General features: G+C 36.4%; 1 long non-coding RNA gene across 1 annotated transcript; it reads left to right on the forward strand.

Annotated features, from left to right (window-relative positions):
* Positions 1–1223: 1223 nt before the first annotated feature.
* LOC140324194 (uncharacterized) lies at positions 1224–20279 on the forward strand. The gene is made up of 3 exons (XR_011919510.1): positions 1224–2195; positions 18263–18336; positions 19438–20279. It is a non-coding gene; the product is annotated as an uncharacterized lncRNA (long non-coding RNA).
* Positions 20280–21800: the final 1521 nt, after the last annotated feature.

Raw genomic sequence — 21800 nt, forward strand, 5'->3', positions numbered from 1 at the left:
TCACAAGCAAAGGTCAGTCAAGAAAACAGGCAGAGTCAGCAACGGGTACTCCAACAGACAATCGCACCACCAGCAGATTAGACAGGCTAAACGCTACAACAGGTAACTGGTGACTAGGAGTTGAGAAGCTATAAAGGACCAGTAGCCAATGGCAGGGAAAGATCATAGCCAGGAACCAATGCACTCATTGGCTGCAGCACATATTTCAAAATCCCCTTCACCTGCACTCAGGCTCAAAGCAGGGGATGCTGAGAGAACATTCACAGCTAATGGGAAACTGGGGATGCTTCAGATTGCAAAGCAGAGGACAGACAGCTAATTGCTTGATCTCCTTTACTGCTCCAACCGATTCAATCAGGGGGAAAAAACGGGGCGTGCTGAACTGTAGTGATTTTCTGCACAGGACTGCCATTTTTTTTAGGTGTTTGCTTGCAGAAGCGTTGCCGCTGCTTTTTTTAGAAACTATAGGCAACGTCCAAGAACAGTTAAATGCTTCAGCCCCTTACAAAAAAATGCACAACCTACAAATGCATAAAAATATCTGTACAAACCCCAAGCAGTTGGCGCCTCCTAGGCACCTGTACCACTCCTAGGCACCTAGCAGGAGCATTAGGCATCATGGTTTTTAATCACTAGCCTTAACTTAGCTTTATTGTTTTTAAAAAGCACAATTTGTTCATTTTGTTTCCCAGCTATTGAAAGAAATTTAATGATTCACTGATTTATAAAAAAAAAAAGAAATGCTTTCATCTATGGTTCAGTAAATTTTAAAGATCACATTGCATACTAATCCAAAACCCATAATAATGTTTTTTATATATTATTAATATTATTTATTTTTTTATGTTTAAATATTTTGTATTCAGGACAGTTTTAACCTAACTTACACAAGAATCCCGAAATAAAAATACAATACTTGTGAACCCCCCTGGTGGTATTACCGAGTGTGGCTGAGTTCCCGAGTGGGGTGAAACTTCTTTACAAAAAGCGGTAACCCTGAGCCACACTCGGGGTGGAATTGAGGACATACCTGGTCCTCATGAGCCCGCGCCCTCCTCGGCGCCCCGTTGGCAATGCCTGGCATCTGCATCCCCTAGCCTCGCATCCTGGCATGTGAGTGTTGCCAGCCGGGTATGCAACGTGTGCGGCTGGGGGCATGCATCAGGGGGTGGGACGGGTTGGGAAATTTAAAATTGGAAGTACTTTTGTATGTACAGATTTGACATGTAAAAATACTCAAATTATCATACTGCCAGGGAGATTAAAGTACAATTAGGGTCAAAATGTCTTCCCTGTTTCAATATATTTGCCACGCCATTATTAGTTTAGGAAACAGAATCCTTTTTACAAATAAATTCCTGAAATGTTAAACTGACTTAGTTTTAATGTACATTGGAGCTTACACCAATAGGATATTATAATCATGTATAATGGCTGCTGCTAACACTTAAGTATTGTGAAATACAGGGAATTTGTTTTTAAATGATTTGGAACAAATGCAAGTAGAAATAATTATATGGACAATGCAGATTTTGGATACAGGTTTTTATTGTATGTTATGATTACCAATATAATTTAGCTACAATGAATGAGCAAAACAATTCTAGTTGTCTAGGTTATTGCAGAAATGATACCTTATATATAGCGTTATATATATATATATTATATGTACATAATGAGCAATAGCCATATGGTTGAATTGAACTTTGGTGCACTGCTATGGAACAAGGAGTAGCCCTTACTTCCTTAAATTCTATTTTACTCATGCTAGAGAAGATTTTTACAAATTAGAAATGGAGGTGCTATACTGAAGGATCTGCGACTGAGTTGGGACTCTCAATGTCGTAATAGGGATATGATTCAGAACTTACAATCAATGTGGCTGCAATATGTATATATGAATTATTTTAGCTGCTAAATATATAATTGTGCTCAGTCAGCCTTGTCATCCCAACAATCTTGCTTTACTGCATAATCAGCATGATAACAATGCTTTTTCTATTTCAGCTTCCTGGATCACTTGCCTGCTGACTGGATAATAACCTATCCATGCAGAACCAGATATGTTTAACAGAATTGCAAATTTTCATAAAACAATTCTCCTTCCCTCTATGTATTTCAGAATGTGTGTAGCTGCTGTTTTCCTGGACTTCTGCTTGAGCGCTGATATAAAGAAGAGGAGGTTTAATCTTGGTGTAAGTAATAGGTCTTCTTTACCAGCAAACTAAATGGAAACTATTACTTCAGAGCTATAACAAATGATCCAGGCATTGAAGGACTGGGGGCTTTTTTAGGACAGGTAAAACATAAATGGGATAATGTGGCTACCAGCACGTGTAATGTCAAAGTACTCAAGATACATTTCCTTTTGAGGACATCAAACTTTATGCCAGAGCTGTAATAACAACTCCGGGCTTCAATCAGATCCCAAATTATAACAGCAGAGCGGAAAGTAATGTCGGAAGTATTTACTGTGCAGCCAAATAATTACACCTGGGACAACATTTGGAACAGTGTAGAGCACTTTCTTTTCTCAGACTATAGTTGGCTTTTCTTTATGAACTGAAAACATTTGCTAGAAGAAAACAAATGACTTTATATTTTACCAGAAGCTGAATGATGGGCAGGGGACCTATTACATTTCACATAATTATGTTTTTTGACTTACTTTCTGGGTTGTCAAGGCATCTTAAAATAGAAAGAATACAAACTATTATAGAGACACAAGATATAACAACAAGAATGAAGCCAGACACTGTGATCAATATAAGTTCACCAATCTGACCTTTAATAAAATCACTGTAGTGCAATAAATGATTGTGTTTTGGGCATGTGTTTTGGAATGAAAACAGAAAAAAGGTGATTCAGTATAGAAGGCTCCCTAGAAAAGAATGCTTTAGGATTTAACTAAAAATCTTTTCCAACATAAAATACAACCTCATAATGTACCAAACTCAGAGGTACACATATTTTACCTTCCCTTTTCCTTTTCACATATAAAGGAGCTAGGATATAAATAAACTATGGACTTCAATGTTTCTTAACCAGGGTCCCTGCAGAGGTTGTTGGAGGTTCCTTGAGCAATAAACAATGTTGCCTGTCATTAAAACAGCTGAGAATCAGGTATTGTTCTTATCTTTAAAAATGAATTTCTTCACAATGCCTACAGCTACGGAGGGCTTGGTTTAAAGTGCTTTTACTGGATGCAGGTTGACTTTAGGCATATTTTCAGTGTAATGCTAACTGTTGAAGGTTATTTTTTATGTGGAAAACACAAGGATTTGAAATTCATACTGACACCATGAAATTGGAAATAAAGTTAGTATGGAAAATTCTGTCAGGTATGTATTTTTATAAAAGGAGAAACTTTATATGTTTCCACTGTCATAGATGCTTCTACCTACCGTCTGCTTTTTTTTGTGTCCACTAAACCACACATGCAAGTCAGTGCCCAGTATTGGCCAATGGTAAATGTAGCCAACAGTAGGCCCCTATGGCTATGGGGCCCCTTGTCAGCTAAGGAGGTCCTTCATGGAGTGGCACACTTTGAACCACCTTATGTCTGCCCATGGTCTTGGCACATTTCTGTGCTGGAACATTGGACCTGATTTAGTAAAGCTCTCCAAAGATGGGGGGGATAAACTTTCATCAGTGAAACTGGATGATTCAGTAATCCTGAAATGGATTACTTCAAAGCCATTTGCTTTTTGTTAGCAAATGTTTTAAATCCTTGACCAGATCCATTCCAGACTTGCTGGAACACCCAGCTTCACTGATGAAAGTATATCCTCTCGTTCCTTGCAGAATTGTAATGAATCAGGACCAATGTAACTAATGCAAAGGGGTTAAATGTAATCAGGCCCAATGTAACTAATGCAAAAAGAAAAAAGCACTTACTTTGCTAGGTAAATCAGTAATAATGTGCTATGTATACTTTCAATATATGGCAAAAAGTTTTCCAAAGTGTTTTTTTATTTTGGTGGTCTAGTTCCAATTTGATAACTAATAACAATTGCATTTTTATGCTTTGAAGATATAATAAAGACATTTCTTAGGTGGCAAATATTGTATATCAGGCTTTGGACCCAATAGATAATTATCTGGCTACTTTAATAACCATTAGCAGACAATAATGCCATGGATCTGCTGTCTATAGAAATATAATGGAGGCACACATGTATCTATATTTCCCCTAATGTATCCCAAGATACTTCTTTTTTTTACATTTAAGTGGCAATGAAGTGCCTAAGTCAAGAATTTACAGAATCAGCATCTAGAAGTGTGAGCTATAGGTGCAAAAGGTAATAACATCTGGAACAGTTTACAACTTCAGCTAGACACCTACTTAATCTTCATTAGAAGATATGGATAACATTTCATAACTCTGCCAGTTGTGGGGTACAAGTGTTTTTTACACTTCAGTGCTGATCTATGTATCAGCATTTTCAGATTTTCTGCTGGCAAACTGGGAGATAAAAGGGAAAACAAAAGCCATATAGATGTGTTTTCAGTTTGCTTTTAAGAAAAATGTACTGAAACTACAGTGTTGCCTAAAACATTCCAATGCATTGTCTGTAAGGTTGAAAAAAGACGTACATCCACCAAGTTCTTGAGCAATAAATGTTAGTGAAGGTTCTTATTTAGACAGGTCATAGTAGTAGTGGGCAATTTACTATTATTAATATAATTATTAATAAACAGTATTTATATTGCGCCAACATATTTTGCAGCGCTGTACATTAAATAGGGGTTGCAAATGACAGACAGATACAGACAGTGACACAGAAGAAGGAGGGGACCCTGCCCAAAAGAGCTTACAATCTAAGAGGTTACTCTACTAGTGATGAAGAGCCTGATATCCCTACAGGGCTGCACATATTATTCTGTAATAATAAAGGGTAATGCTACAGAAAACTGTTATATACTGAACATAGGCATCGGAAATATGCTATATGAGCTGTTGGAGAGACTGGCACACTTTAGGAGACTATCAGAGAATAGTGATCTGTTACATGAGACTGCTAGTGATCACAGCTACGCCAGCCCCTTTACAAGTTAATTTTGTCTCATTTGTGCCTTCTACAGCCTCCTTACACATTACTTCCTTGTGTTATTTTATCCTCTGGAAGATCTATCATAATATATTATATAGTAAAAACATTAACAAAAACAAGAGCCATTCTCTGTGGGAATGACTGTCCTTTTCCCTAGTACAACTGTGGTTTGCAATCCATAGATACAAGATCTAGAATTTTTGTATTACTTATTTTGTTTTTGTATTACTTGTTTTATTTTTCTGCAGCAATATAATCGTGGCCTTTGCCTCTAATAGATTTTACTGTCTCTAGGCACTACAGAAAACAAACATATCCAGGGTGATTAGAGTCATGGTAATTAGCCTAGTGACATAACCAAGAGAGTGAACACTCTGCTCAAGCTACATTTTCCTATGCATTTCTTTAGTTTCATTGTTCCTAGTATCTATGGAGAAATATCACAAAATATATTTCTTACACACATTCCTGCAAACTGTCTTTTATACATGACAAAGTATTACTAGCAATCTTCAACTTGCACCCTAGGCCTGGCCTATCTTGGCTGTGTAGAATCCAAGCTCTGTCTTACAAAGTACCTCTAACCTAAACCTTGACCTCTTCCCAAACACAAAACATAACCCTACAATAGTTTATATCAGTGTTTCTCTTTTTAACATAGGAGAACCTTTGAAGTTGTTGTAATATAGTTACTATATCAATAGCTCACAGTACATTAGTGTGGTGGTCAGTGGAAAGAATGCCTCTTACATTGCTGACCAGTGGGAAGGATGCCCCCCTTACAGATCACCAAAAAGATCATTAGTATCAGTCAAACTGTTCTGAGAGTCATGAATTGCTTAATGCACCCCTAGCAACCTCTGCAGAAACCCAAAGGTTTCACAGAACCTGTTTGAGAAACACTGGTCTATATCCTCATATAACCCAATCATAACCCTATACATCCCCCAATCCCCCAAGATCCAAGACAAATTAGTTTTCCATATTAATGGTGCCAGCTTTAATGTCTATAATTGGTTACACCCTTGAAAACATTACTTTCTATGCAGTAAAAGCTCTAATCTGCTTGTAAAGTTTGAATTTTATTTTCAGTCTTTTAAAAAGAGGCATTCATGGCAATAAAACATTAGAACTAATCTAGAGAAAATAATATAAAACAGTAGAATTATCCTGTCTCATAAGTGACATTACAAGTCACTTGTTCTGTTTTTTCATGCTTTATTTATAATTTACATTAAAAGGTCGTCACACAATAAAAGATATAAATTGAGAATACATTTCAAGGATTTAAAGGAAAGTAATTAATTTATCCACACAGCATTGAATGTGCTAAATTAGCAACTATTCCACGGCATACATGCTAAGAAAGAAGATGACATTCATTATTTAAGGTGTTGGTGCAATCGCTAAAAAAGGCTTTTCAAGGCACTGTGATGTTTTATATTTTAGGTTCTGTATCTATTTTGAGTGTTTCCATTTAAATTGTAAATATTACCAGCTAACAATATTGTTATCATCATCTTGTTGATATTTTTTAATCCTCATCGCAGATTACAACTAACTAAACAAACTAAATACAAAATGGATAATTTCATTAAATTAGCATGAACATTTATTTTGTGCCTTGACAACATTCAGCTTTGCCTTGTCCTGAAGTTGTCTCTTTAACTAATTTGGCTGCCTATACAATGTCTTCCATATAAGTCTTGCAGTATCATCTATTCCAGGCTCATGGATTTAGAATTGTTTACAAGCCATGAGCTATTTCAGGGTTATTTGATTTACTGGCATTTTTAAGATAGAAACCTTAATTTGGCTTCAAGGGATATTAAAGACTTCTGGGACTTGGACACAGTGGTGAAAGACAGGATATATTTAAGCTAGAATAAATGTGTCCAAAATATGCTAGACAGTTTTCTTTGGCTGAGCATTAATATGGCAGGATTTAAAATTAAAACATGATTTAGTAAGATCAGGGAAAATTATTTCAGCTTTCTTGAAAACTTAATCCGCTTTGTTTCAATTGATGCAACAAGTACATTAGATGTTGATGTGTATAGTAATGACATCATACATTTTCATAACTTTAAGTCAATGGACTTTATATGGACTTAAACAGGATTGTTACAAATAGTACTGAGGCTATAGTTAAGCATACATAAAATTAGTTTCCTATGGCAAGAGGAGAATAAAAAATGTTTTTCTTACACAATAGCAAATCTGCTGCCAGTTTTGCTCTCAACAGACCGATCTGATTGACAGGATTGCTAACTGTCCGCAACAGTGCCCTTCTGATTGTTTTCCTCAGATAGAAAGCAATTGGAATTCTGAGGAGGTGCTCAACTGTTTCCATTCAGATACCAGCTGTTCATTTTTGATTGACATTTACACATCTTATCTTGGAAGATATAACAAGATGCTGCAGTTTTTCTACATCTGATGCAAAAGGGAGATTCTTTGCAAGGAGTGTGAAATAGTCTTCCATGCCAAATTCAAACAACCATCTCTAAACAAAGGGATGTCTTTCACCTATTTGTCTTTCACGCTATATTTGGCGTTTTGACAAATATTTACATCTTTAGCCCTATAATTTGAAGGTTTTTTATCTATGCAGACTTCCTGACACCAAGGATAGGATTATTGTATTAGAACAGGATGGTTCAACAAATTCCACCGTTCTTGGACAGTCAAGATCTGCGTTGTCACCTTCATGGTAATTAAGTTGTTTGTGTGGTATATCCTTGCAATAAATTAAGGAAGCAGCTCTGAAAGCTGAGAAATGTCTTCCACATTACAAGAACAACTCCAAAAGAATGTGACTAAAGCTACGTACACACTTCCAATAATTATCGTTGGTAAACCAACGACCAACGAACGACCAACAGTCCTGCACAATATCTTTGAAAGATCGTATAGCACCGATCCTGTACATGCAGATAACGACACGATCGTTCAACGATATTGTACACATGATAGATGCGATCGTTTGAACGATACAGGAAGTGACGTGCACCAGAGGAAGTGAATAGTATATATATAGATATAAAGAGAAATATAAATATAGATATATATATGTATATAGAGAGATATATATATATATATATATATATATATATATATACACACATGAACACAATACAGTGAAGCACCTGTACAGAATGTTCGTTCATCACGCATGCTCGGAACATGCATGATCACTGAACGACCGTACACATGATAGATGGTGAACGATCGTCGCCCAATCAGATCCGCCGGGCCCATAGTTCATTTCCAGTTTGTTCAGTTCGTCCGCGTCGTTGGTCACTCTTTCGTTCGTTGATTGGTCGTTAGTTTCCAAAGATAATTATTGGACGTGTGTATGCAGCTTAACTGCAAGTTTTCTTTTATACAACTCATGGTATAGACAGTAGCTTCTCTGAGGCAGTTGCATTCATGTTGAAGACATTTTAGCATTAATCCAAATAACTACTTCACTTCAATTAAGGGCACCTATAAATGAATGTATGACAGCACAAATAACAACAGTCAACGATTATATCAAAATACAATTTGTCCCTGCCTTTTTCACTTACTAAACCAAAAATCAAAACACAATGAGGTAATAAGTAATACAATGAGAATATCTATTTAATAGTCCAAATGTGCTTGCATACTTCATTTCAGCTATTTCCTCTCATCTCTAAATTCAATGGGAGAGGCACTCACATATGAGCATAGTGACACCCAAGAATAGATGCCAGTGTACATTTCCCAGCATTCTTGCATCAAACCATGTATGTACCATTTAAAATCATCTACCATTATGCCATGTACCAAGTACCATGTATCTATACGAGGGGAGGAAAGTTGTGTACTTAAGGGAGGTGGGTAATTGTCAATTTGAGGATTCTAATCTGTAGCAGGAAACTAAAAGGGGCATGAGAGCTCATGGTTGTGTGAATAGGTGCACAACTACAAAATGTGTTTTTAGTTTTCTGGGCTCAGTTGGGTTTTTAGTTTAGTTTAGTTGCACCAAAGATCACTTCTTGTAAAGGTGACATGTCAAGGCTCTATAGGTTCAAGCAAATATGAGTAATGTGGCTCCATATCTTTTTTGGGTGATTTATTAGGATTTAACCCTAAAATCCCCCCCCCCCAACCTCTCATGCTCAATGCAACGTTGGTGAGCGCTAACTGGCCAACCGGCCAACCTATAGTCAGCCTGTTTAGGCTTCTCCCAAATGATGTCTATTTAGATCTTCTTTACCACACAGACAATTTAAAAGTGCTTTGGAAAATTGTGGAGTTCTCTGAGCCTTCTGATAACTTCAAGCTGTGTTCACAGCAGTAAAGCTTTGTACACACGTCAAATTCTTCTCGCCCGATAATCAGCTCGGGCGAGAATCTGGCATGTGTACAGCCCACGTCGTTCATCGTCTCTGAAACCGTCGTGGGGGATCCACGGACGATGAACGACGAGCGATCCTGATGCAAGGATATGGAGAGAGCACACAGCGGGATGCCACTCTGTCATTCTCCCCTTCCCCTCTGCATAGAGCAGAACGGTGCTGTATGTACAGGACTCGTTCATGCATCGTGCAGTTGTTATCATTGGAAAGGATCTTTTATGAGAATTACACATGTGTAGGCAGATTAAATTTTCTTGGATATTATGTCTTCTGATCTTCAGTCTAGTATTTTGGTGTTGGCCCTCACTGTTACAACTTATGTCTGTGGAGGGTTCAGAATGTAAGAATATTCCCATGTAAGCTTGACAAGGATATTGACTGATGCAAAATATTTTGTTCATTTTGGAAGCTGATGCAGAAGATAATTAATAAAAACAACATACCCAACAAAATGTAAGGGAACACATGAAACACAGTTCCTCAGAAGAGGATTTCTAATGAAGCATGGCGCCCTTTCAAGGTGATACATTTGCAATGGCTAATGGAAATAAGATTTATCTTTTAAACCTTATAAACATTTTTTAGTCTTGGGCACTGGCACCTTCCCTTGGTCACGTTTTTTAGGAAGGTGTCTAGGCAGCCTGCATTGTGTCTTCACCAGAGAGGATGACAGCCGCTATATTATAGTTCTGTATTCTATCACATATTTGCCTGACTCTCTCACACTGGCCACACAAGCAAGTCCATAATTCATGTCTCAGTAATGTATTTATAAGACTGAAAGTAAGGCCAACTGTAATGCATCATCTTTCTTCTGCTACATCATTTAATCTGCAAATAATCATAGACCATTGAAGAACAAATACCCCACAGTGTCTCTTTTACACAAATACAGTGATCAATTATATAGTAAATACTATTTATTCTGCTGTGCACATTTGTATTTGACTGTAAGTTGTATAGCATAGTAACTGGTCTCATAAATACATTACTAAGACATGAAATACGGACTTGCTTGTGTGGCCAGGGCTAAATTAGTTAGGAATGAACTCTCCTACTTCTGTAATATCAAAAAATGAGTCTTATTTTGTAACTTAGTAAATATTCAGATAGCTAACAAGCCTCATAATAAAACATTTTTTATAGGAGGCTTTCAGTGAACTAATGTAGGTGTCTTCATCACAGACAGATGTATATTTGTCAGCAGGTAAATAAAAAAAGTGACTTACTACTTTTGTAAAATCATTGTGGAACTCACTTTCTTACTAACCAGGCTTTACTTCTACTACTACCACTACTTTAAATAAGTCATTGCCCATCCATGCTAACTACTGGTATACCCTCTTACTGACCAGATGACACTTCAGTCCCCTTCTCAACCTGTGTCTGGACAGTCGTCCTCTTTTTTGCCTATGGAAAATGGCCAAAGCATTCATACTAATACATGTTTGGAACAGCAGAGAGAAAGATTGGAGCACCACTCTGTTGTCTATGGCCCTTGGACCTGCTCTAGTTTTAGTTGAGCTATAGTAAGCATTGGGTTAGTTAATAATAATGTAAAGGTACAGTTATCTTTTATGTCCATCTGCTTTTTCATTACCTTTCAACCATATTCACAGCAGTTCGGCTGGCAAATTCCCTGGTATGCCAGCCATATGACTATATACTGCCTTCTCAGGCTCCATTCCTCATATGGCTGCACTGGGACCTGGCGATTGGCCTGATTTGTGTTCCCAATGCCCAAAAGTACCAGGTAAGTCAATGGTCCTTAGCAGGAAATTTATCAGTACATAAGTAATGGCACTATACTCCTTACAGTAGGGTGCCTTCTTTGCATTATGTGTGATTAAGTGTTTCTTAGATTTTACTATCTTTAACACAGGTTTACTTTACAGAAGTCTAGAAACTCTAGAACTCTAGAAAGAAGAAACTTAAAGTAAAATGGGAAGCAAGTGTAGATTTAGAAAGCTATGTAAAATTGTTTCTCTGCTGAGGAATTTCATCCTGGTCCTGGTAACAAGTAATATCAAGTTATAGGTTACATAGGTTATAGGTTAACCATTCAATGGGGACACATGATCCCATACAACTTTCTAAAATGTAAATCTTGGAGTGATTTCCTCTCACTGTCCCACTGGATTGGGAAGTGATATCTCCTCGTCTGAACAAAGATCTCAAAAACTACATTATAGGGGACTTCCCTCTTCCCTAAAGTATCCAAAACTATGGAAAAAAATCAGTTCATACACTTTAAGCCTTAATAGGAAATCTGAAATCTTTCTAGAATTAACTGAGTGCTATGCTACAATATGCTATGGCACGCAGTACTTTTTCTGAGAACAGATGTGTCTCATTTAATTTATAAACAATGTCATACTGCCAAAATGCTTTGTTTTAAAGCAACAATACTGCAAAATATCATGCTTTGTAATGTTTATAGCAGAATGTTCACTGTAAATGAGCTGAACAACACATTACAATACAAGCTATAGGGAAAACAACAATGGATAATTTGAGAAAAAAAATATCTGTATTGTGAGAAATATGTGAGGCTATCATTACAGACCTCCTAAGAACTGTAATCGTCTCCCTGATTCTGGCTTTAAATATTTTGACCTGCCAAAATTAGGCATCAGAAGAAGTAGTAGATAAGAAGCATAAGCCCCCAGAACAAAAAGGTCACCTTTGGGTGGAGTGATACCTTATTAATTGATACATACATTGTGTGTGGGTAGGTAATATCTTAATCATAATGGTGTGCCATAACATTTAGGTTGTACTAGGCAGAGCCCAAGACAGAGAAAGCTCTCTCACCCAACATCCATACATAACCCCCTAGTGACCTATCTCCAAAGTCTGCACATTATACATTCCTAACTCCGGTAATAAATGCTCACTTCAAAAGGGTATTCCATTTAATACTAGCTTACATGAATGTCCCTTCGTACATGGGCATCATGGGAATGTCCCTGACACCTGGGTATGTGACCCAAGTCTACAACACTGAGTATTAGTGTTCAGTGGATCAGCATTTCTTCCCTGAAAAGCTCACATCTTTCTGGGCTCCTCTGGCTCCGTTCCTTAACTTAAGTAAATTTTTTTAAGTTATTGTGTTTGACATTTAGCATGTGCAAATTTTTTTTCTTTCCCATATAAATACAGTTAATATCTATTTTAAAAGATATAGTTTTATATACATATCTGGTTTGATAGCTTGTAATGTATGCACATATAGGACGGCATATTTACAAAATCCTTTCCATTTAGCAGGCAAATTTATTTTCTTAACTACTTATACATGGTAGATCTAATGTTTGTTCAGATGCTGCAGACCCAGGTAATAAAACTTGTGTTACACACCTTTTCCAATAGAAGAGATGAAACAATGAAAATATGTCTACAGAACAAGGAGATGAAAATCAAGTCTTACCAGTATATATGTATAATAAATACCCACATATTATTTGTTTTGAAACACACATTTCCAAGCACATAGAGGTAACCCTGAATTCACATGATACTCCTTGCCCTCAGGTGCGAAACAACCCTTCAAGAACTGTGTACAAGGATTATCTCGGTCCTACACCCTGTTTCTGTATCTTTTCCAGACATCGCATTGCTGATCATTGATTAGGAGCTGCCCAACTTCTTCACACTTTCACCTAGTTAGAAGCATGCAATGTTGTCTGCTTTTTTAAAATTAAAATGTCGCTACTGACTTTCAAATCGTTTTTAATATTATTCAACCATTTAAAATTATATTTAATAAGGAACAAAAAAGAATGTGCCATTCTTGACCACTTTTTAGCCTTTAGAATAACCTAATGGACAACTTAAGTATTGGGAGGTTTTCTTTTTGAATTAGGGTATAAATAATATATATATATATATATATATTTTTTTTTTTTGCTATGTGTGTCCTATTCTGAAGACATGATGGGAAAGTAATTTCTTGTCACAGGAATAGATGCCCATACTTTAGATCTTGAGTTTGTATCTGAGATCAGTGACCTACACAACAGATAATCACTAAAAAGATGAATATTGGCCACCACAACACATAGGGCTTGATTTATCAAAGCTCTCCAAAACTGGAGAAGATAGACTGTCATGGTAGAACCTGGGTGATTCAGCAAATATGAAAGGTTTAATAAATCAGGCCCATGGTCTCAAACTGACAAAGTTTGTGTAAACTGATAATTAAGTGTACAATACAGTCAAAACTGATAAATTAAAATTGTAGTCCTCCAAATGCACTATAACTCAGCCAAAAGTGGATGCCAACTCCAATGGAAAGATCTTCCTTATGGAATAGTCATTCCTGCATATTGACCTTTAAATAGACCTTAACCTTTATTTTGCTATTTTGCAGCCTGCATAATGTAACATAAAATAACGAACAAAAGAGGGGGGGGGGGGGGGGTAATATATACATATTCATGCAATGTTTATTTTAATTATTGCTTTAAAGCTTTATTTATATTTTATAATAATTTATTATTGGTGCTACCTGTCATGTAGGTACTACATAACATTTTATTTCTACTTTGAGTCTATCAAAAACTGTACTTAGTATACTTTGTGAATGATCCAGATCTGATATGTTAAAATCTATTTCTAAAACCAAATATTTGCTTTGGAATAATTTATGACTAATACAGGAGATAATTGAGAATGTAATTGTATTTTGAATGCTAATCTAAACAGAACACTGTTTGAAATATTGTTATTTAGCATCCTGCTATGTCGCCTTATTACCTTGAGAAAATAAAACCGCTATTATTAGATGCAATGAAAACAGCTTGGCCTGCTCTGCAATAGCTATTGATCTGCCGTCCAAATACAGCCATTGGACTACTCAGATAATTATTTCCTAATACATGGCAGTTCTGGGGGTCAAGGAAGAACAAATCATTATGAAGAAATATTTGCTTTTAAGTTTAATTAAGCTTGTTGTTACTGGCAATCTCATTTGTATTGGCCATTGATAGAAGGAAAGTGCATGGCTCCAACACAAACAGCGCACAGGCCAGGAACCTTCACAATGCTCAGCGTGTTCTCATCAGGCTGCCTTGGGGCCTAGGGATAAAAAAAAAATCCCATGGTTAAACAGTCCCATGGCAGGTTAACAAAATGCTGAGATTTTATTAGGGCACACAAGTACCTCCTATGCTGTTTTTGGCACTATGTTAAAGACACAGGCTTTGATGAATAATTTGGAATGTCATCATACTGTTGTAGTACCAAATACTACACTAGAGTCATATGGGAACAACGAGGCAGAACTTTGTCTTGGATGAGTAAAGATTTCTTAACAGGTTATTCATTTATCATCTGCAGCAAGTTAAAATGTGTTGATGGGCATTGGAATACCTGTGCCTTCTTATTTCCTTTGGGTCAACAAGTGTCCACACACTTCTTCTGCCAACAGATTGCAGAACACTGTATGTGTTTTCCAGTGCAAGCCTTTTTTGTGCTTTAACTGTTTTGATGCATGGGTTACTATAAGCATGTGTGTTGGGGGTCCCAGAAATTTATTAGAGAACCCCAAGACATATGCAGAGTGCATAGGATTAGCAAGCATTAGCAAACAGTTGTGAAATAATTTCTGGGTGAAAACCCTTTCTGGAAGAATCATAAAGGTTGCAATTGCTTATTTCTTACAAGAAGCATTCCAAAAAGAACTGACTTTCTTGATCTGCATATTTGTTCTAATTCAGTGCCTCAGAAACTATTTAAGCCAGTAGACTAACAGCCATCTAGCACAAAAAACAGTAGTTACAACTTATATATAACAACACTTATATATGCTGTAGAAAGTGATAGCCATATTTTCTTATATTTTCTTCTGAACAGATTTACTTTAAATATGAGGTTATTTACTACAGCATTCAGTTTACAAGGTTGACAGTCTAACGCATTCAATAGGGTAGGCGTGTAAGAAGGAATCTCTCCTAAGAAGGCAAAATAGACCCTAAAAGCAAAACTAAAGCCTGGGGATACTCACTTGTCTCTGTTTTGTTGCTGGTGCTACCATCTTCTCCTTTGTTCCAATCATTGGCCTTCTTGATTAGCTGGGCTGGGGCGATGTAATTTCTGCACAGGCAGGGTAAATGTGTCCTGACACCTGCTAGGGAAGATGGCAGCTAAGAATACTTATTGCAGAGGGGACATTGCTTGTCACTTTCTACAATAAATACCTGCCTGATACCAATTTTGTAAAGTGGAACTTAATTATACTTTAGCACTAGACAACTTAACTCACCCTCATTGTATTCATAACTTTAAAAAGTTTGCTAAGTATACCGTTTAAGATAGTGCATATTATTGTATATGACATTTTAATCTATGGGATTCCATAAATAGTGTTCTAGCAGTTTGAGGTCTGCATATTCACCTATTTGGTATAGAGATATTCTATATAGTAAAAAAGTTACTGCCCAAACTGTTCCACATTGCAACACCAATATTCGATAAGGTTACTTCCCAAAAGTTGAATGGTTTACTCCATTTTTTACTTAAAAAATTTAAGATAGTTTCATGGTGTCAGTCAGTTTTCTGACTCTGTTATGTAGTGTAATGAAGAAAAGTTCCTGCCTTTTGTTTTACTTGTCAGATCATGAGTGTGTTTTACAGAGAACAATTGTGCATGTTATAGTACTTTAAATTGGTATGACCATGATCATATTTTCCAGCATTGAAGTCTGTAGTCCTACAACCTTTGGCTATCCCAGGACCAACTCTTTTGCATGCCTGAGAAAATGTATAAGATGTCTTCCCTGGAGCAATATTTTTGACATACTATAGTGTGCAGCCTTCTGCTCTTTGTTTCCATCTGCCTTTGATGTTAAAAAAAGTCAACTTCAAACTTAAAGCTAGAACGAGTTTCTAAGAAGCTTTAGCTTGGCGTAACAAACACATTGATTCTGGCCACAAAGTTAGGAAAAAAAACATTTACTTTTATTTTTAGGATACGTGGACAAGACCCACGGTGCATTGTTATCTTTTATAGCTGCAGTCATTTGCAAAGCTGACATTTCAATTCATGCCATGCAAGGGATGTTACCCATCTACTAGTTCTTATAAGTATCCTGCCCAAATACCAAGTTGCAAGTGGATTAATATAGGGAGGTCTGGCCATTGTTCTTAGAGGCATGGGAAGGCAATTGTTAATTCAGCCCCTCAATATCTACCAATATTTGTAATATCAGTCTTGGTTTCTATATGAAATATTATCACTGCCTGCAAATGCTATAATCTGATAATCCACAAAGAGACATTATGATTTTCGCCCCCATCATAAATAACCAATGGCAGTGCAAACAGCAAAGTCTGTATTACAGCTGTCCAACTAAGTTGTGCATTTATCCTCTATAATACCTTCTGATAAAATTACTGCCTTACAGAATGACATTGATTTATCCATCCAAAGGCATCACCAAGGCAGTCAGGTCACTTAAGCAGGAATACATTTGCTGGTGGCTTATCCAGACCACACCAGTGATATAGTCACCAGGGGTAACCAGCAATAGTTAGGTTACATGATGAGTAGAAGAGGAAGAAATTAATATTTACAAGTCTTTGAAATGTCAAGGCAAAGCTCAAGTAATGCATATAATTAAAACAAGGCTTTAGATTGCTATCATTTTACAAAAAATAGGCTCTTATTTCAGAAAAAAAGATAAATAAGGCTTTAGCATTCATAAATAAAATGCACAATTTCCTGTCACAACACCTGTTATTGCTTTATGGAATTAGAGTTCTCCCTTTTAAGCTCTAGAGTTGCCTCAAAGGTCGGACATCACAAGCTTCTACAATAAACAGTTTTTACAGAAATCTAGAGGGTATGCAAAAAATGGATCCTCATTTCACCTGCAGATTCTAAAAAAACACCATAACTAAAATACTCAGTTCTTTGTCATGGACTGATGGGCAGCATGATGGATCAGTGGTTAGCTCATTGGCTTGGCTAGGGTGCCAGGTTCAAATCTTAGCCAAGACACCTTCTGTATTTTTTGTATGTGATGTTCCCAAGTTTGCATGGGTTTTCCTCCACATCCAACAATCATACAGAAAGGTTAGTTGCCTTTCTCCCAAAATTGGACTTGGACTATATTAACAAATGACTATGCCGGGGGCATTAGATTGTGTGCTCCTTTGAAGGACAGTTAGTGACATGACTATAGACTTGGTAAAGTGCTGGGCAGTTTGTTGGTGCAATATAAATACAAGTTGATAATAATCAGCACTGTTCAAAGATGTTCCTTAGCCTTGTGATAGTTTAATGCATGCTAGAGTGTGTTGTTCACACATAAAGTATCCTAACTCCGTTGTCCATTTCAACATAATTTCTTGTAAGCAACAAAATCAGTCATAACTCTGAGTTGTATATAAATACCAGCTTCATTCATCAACAAGACAAATGAACACCTACAATTGTATTGGTGGGTTGTAAAATGCAATCCAATGAACAGTGGCGGTTTAATGCTCATTAGCATATCATAATTATAAAATGTAATTACAACATACTGAAAGATTACATAACCATGTATAGTGTAGACTATACTCTTCTTTGTTTATTATTAAACATTTTAGTTTATTTGGATTTGCAGCCTTTTAATTGGCACCTCTTCTATTTAAGATACACCTCTATCCAATGAATCATCACCTGTATTATATCATGGTAACTCTAGGAAGTTAAAGTGAATCTCTCGCCAGTCTGTGAATGTTCAAGTTTTATATACTCACAGCAATGGGCTTTAAACAACCTTCACTGCCCTCTCTAGCTACATGTACTGTATCCTTTTTTTTTTTTAATAGGGGCAATAAAACAATAGGTCGAATAAGGAAGATTCCTTGGGCACTGTAGCTGTTGAAGAGAGGCAGTGCAGATGGTAAGACAGTAGGTATATTGCCTTTTTCCTATTTTTTTCTAGTATCTCTCTCACGCTCTGTATATATCTATATACATACATCACTACTGCAATGGCTATGATCAGGCTGTAAAAAACAGAAATTTGATGTAACACCCACATGTGATTAAAAGAACTAAACTCCAATGAATGAGGTGGGCAAGGGACAGTCAGGTTGGAGAGGAAAGATCTAAGTGATGGAGGACATCCTCCAGCCAGGAAATAAAACAGGCTCTGTTTGACTTGATACAGCTTCAATGCACACTGATAGAAGATCACACTTTGCAGTAAGTAAATTATGTGCAGGAAATTAATTTGTGTAAATGCACAAGAAGGAGGATAAGGCTGGAGTTCAGCTTAGAGAATCTCTGCTGTAAACATTGGGCATATTTGCTCCTCAGTGCCTGCACCTATTGATGTCAGTGAGAGTTTGTAAAACTGATTTAATGCTTGTTACAAACAATGTAAATGTAAATATCAATAACTTAATCACAGGTAAGTTGAATCATATTGTATTTGAATGGTCACTGGAATAAGGTGACATTTATTTAACAACTCCTAAACAACTTGAAAAAAAAAATATCCCTGCAGATATTCATTACATACCTCCATGGCAGAAGGCTAGTGCAGAGCTCTTGGAGGATCTTTGCACCTGACACATGGGTGTGCTAGAAACCTGAACAAACTTCTGCTGACCCCCGTATGTCTCTACTGTTAGCTAAGTAAAAAAAAATATTTGCAAGTGTTTTATAATACATAATATGAAATACTGATTTTTTGCTATGATTCTCTTGGTAAATAATGACAAACCCTACATCTGGAAGCAGCTATTGTGATTTTACATGGGGCCAGTTGGACGTTTATATTTTTATTTATATTAAATATATAGAACTTTACCATTTAGCAAATTTTCCTATAAATAGATTTGGGATTATCAAACTGTGGATTGGAATTGGGCTCAGGGCTTGACAACACTGACAATTTACATTGTGTATCAATAAAAAAGGCATTACTCAGTTTTAAATTTCATGTTACATGCAGATAATGATTAATTAATGATTGATTTTTTTTGTTTCTTGTCAGCATATATCATTATCTACACAACTAGTGGAGAGTGATACTTCTGACCTATGGAGCAACAAACCATCATGGTTCATGGTGCAACAGTATAAACTACATGTAATATATTAACACTAATGGGCAATCGAAGAGTATAAAATAATGTTTGCCAAGAAGGTGAAGCAACTACATCACTCATATTGATCATATGATTGCACTTACTTGTCCAAGAAGACTAAGTGGATTTCATGCAGACTTTACACCACAAAAAACAAATCATCACCAGAAGTCAGAGGTTTTTGACAGAGGTGAAATGCAAAGACAAACCTTCTCCCATGCTCCTGGTGGCTTTTTGTTTTTTGCTTATACTGCATGGCCCATGCACCATGCAGCATGGAGCCCTGCTTTGTCTGCGGCACCCCCGAGAATAGACCAGGACATGAAGGAACAATGTGCTTCCCAGTGTCTGAAGATGATCATGGTGGACCTGGAAAAGTCGGCATCAATGATATGCACACTTGCACTATATGGGAAAAACTCACTACTCACCAATGACTATAGTTCTGCTTTAAAAGTAGAAGCTAATGGATCAGCATTGTGGCTTATATCTATCATACATATTATCAGCTGATAGCTTATAAAAACTCTTAGGCTTTATAGTAATAGAACATTTTTTTATCCCACATTCTTGCAGACTTCCTAGGCTAATGGTTTTCAATAAATATAACTAACCAGAGAAATAAATACGCATGCCTAGAAAATTAGCATAAATCTTGCAATGATTTTCTTTAAACTAATACTTTGATTAATAATAAAGTATATGTTTTACCTCCAATACCATTAAAGAAGGTTGGCTATTTAACCTCTCACTGTATTCCCTTTTAGATTATACTATTATGAACAGTAACTCATGCAGTGTTATGGCTCTCTCATCTTACTCCACTATAACAAGTAATTATTGTACATGGCTGATCCTATGGCATGGGAAATCCTCTACATTGAAAGCTTGTCTGGAATTTAGTGTGGGCGGCATTGTGAAACTTGGTGAATAAGCCACGTCGATCCTTGAGCTCCTACGTCCAGCAATAATGATGTAATACTAGAAACCATCTCTGGTTTGAGTGGGTAAACAAATAGTTCATTGTCACTTGTAGGTCTGTCAAAAGTAGAGAAAACTTTCTACAAATTTCTAGAAAGAACAGTATTTAACTAATCTTGTTCAGTTGCTTTTTAATATATATCTTGAAACCACTTCTGGGATTTTATAGCATAGAGGAACGTGAAAAATGAAGAAGGCTTAATAAAGGAGGGGCATTTATCAATTCATTCAATAAGCATACAACTCAATTGGGATTAGCTAATATTTGGTATAAAAGGAATCAGGAATAAGAAAGTGCTCCACTTCTTCCTGCCTAGACTGGTTGGCTAGGGTTGTCAATTCAAACACGAATGTACCTAAACACAAATGAAATTTGCCAATCCATGGTCATCACTCATTTAATGTCCATGTTCATGTCCATGTTTTCATGAAGAGTATTTTTGCCATTAGTAACATTGTGATGCTGTGAATTTGTTTCTCACATTTTTAAAATAAATGGCTGAAAAAGTCAGACCCCTGATGCATTTATAATCATTGTTAAATTTTATAACTGCACCACAGGCATGGAGTTACAGCAGCAGAATCACCTTTGGCAAAAAATGAAAGGCAAAGAAAAATTTACAAAAGTATTCAGCTGATCACTTGCCAAGCCAGTGAGAATAGAACATCATAACTGATTATGAATTCCTAATACCCAGAAATGTTATAGGCATTCATTGAATATTTCTGTCTGAAACATTATCCATATGATTTACAAACAGAAATAAAATATTGAATAGACGGAATGTTGATTTACCAAAGTTGTTTAAGCTGATCACCTAGCAAAGTGAATTATTACTCTTGGGCAACTTAGTGAATGAGGTGAAGCTCTGCTCACTGCAAACAGGTGCAAACAATATTTATTTTATTTTTTTCATTTTCATGCCTGGGTTTTGGTGATCATTGCAAAGTCAGTTTTCATCATATTTAAATTTCCCTTGCAGAGTAATAAACCATTTGTCTAGGTGGGCAGCCTAAGCTCCCTTATTAAATCAATCCATATGTGTTTTTTCTATCAATGGTACATATTAATGGTATATTTACTGTAGATAAAACCAGTGATTTTAGGCTAACTGATGTCTTCTGTTCCTTATACAGCACAATATGCTTCTGGCACCATGTAATGATCTTTTGTAGAGTTTTAGAAGTTTTCCATCGGATGAGAAGACATGATTGATGCATATATATTGTAAAATTTATATGTAAGAAAACCAATATGGTCAAGGTTCTCATATCCTGTTGTTGTGCC

This window comes from Pyxicephalus adspersus, chromosome 2, assembly GCF_032062135.1.
Source record: "Pyxicephalus adspersus chromosome 2, UCB_Pads_2.0, whole genome shotgun sequence".
NCBI classification, from domain to species: Eukaryota; Metazoa; Chordata; class Amphibia; order Anura; family Pyxicephalidae; genus Pyxicephalus; species Pyxicephalus adspersus.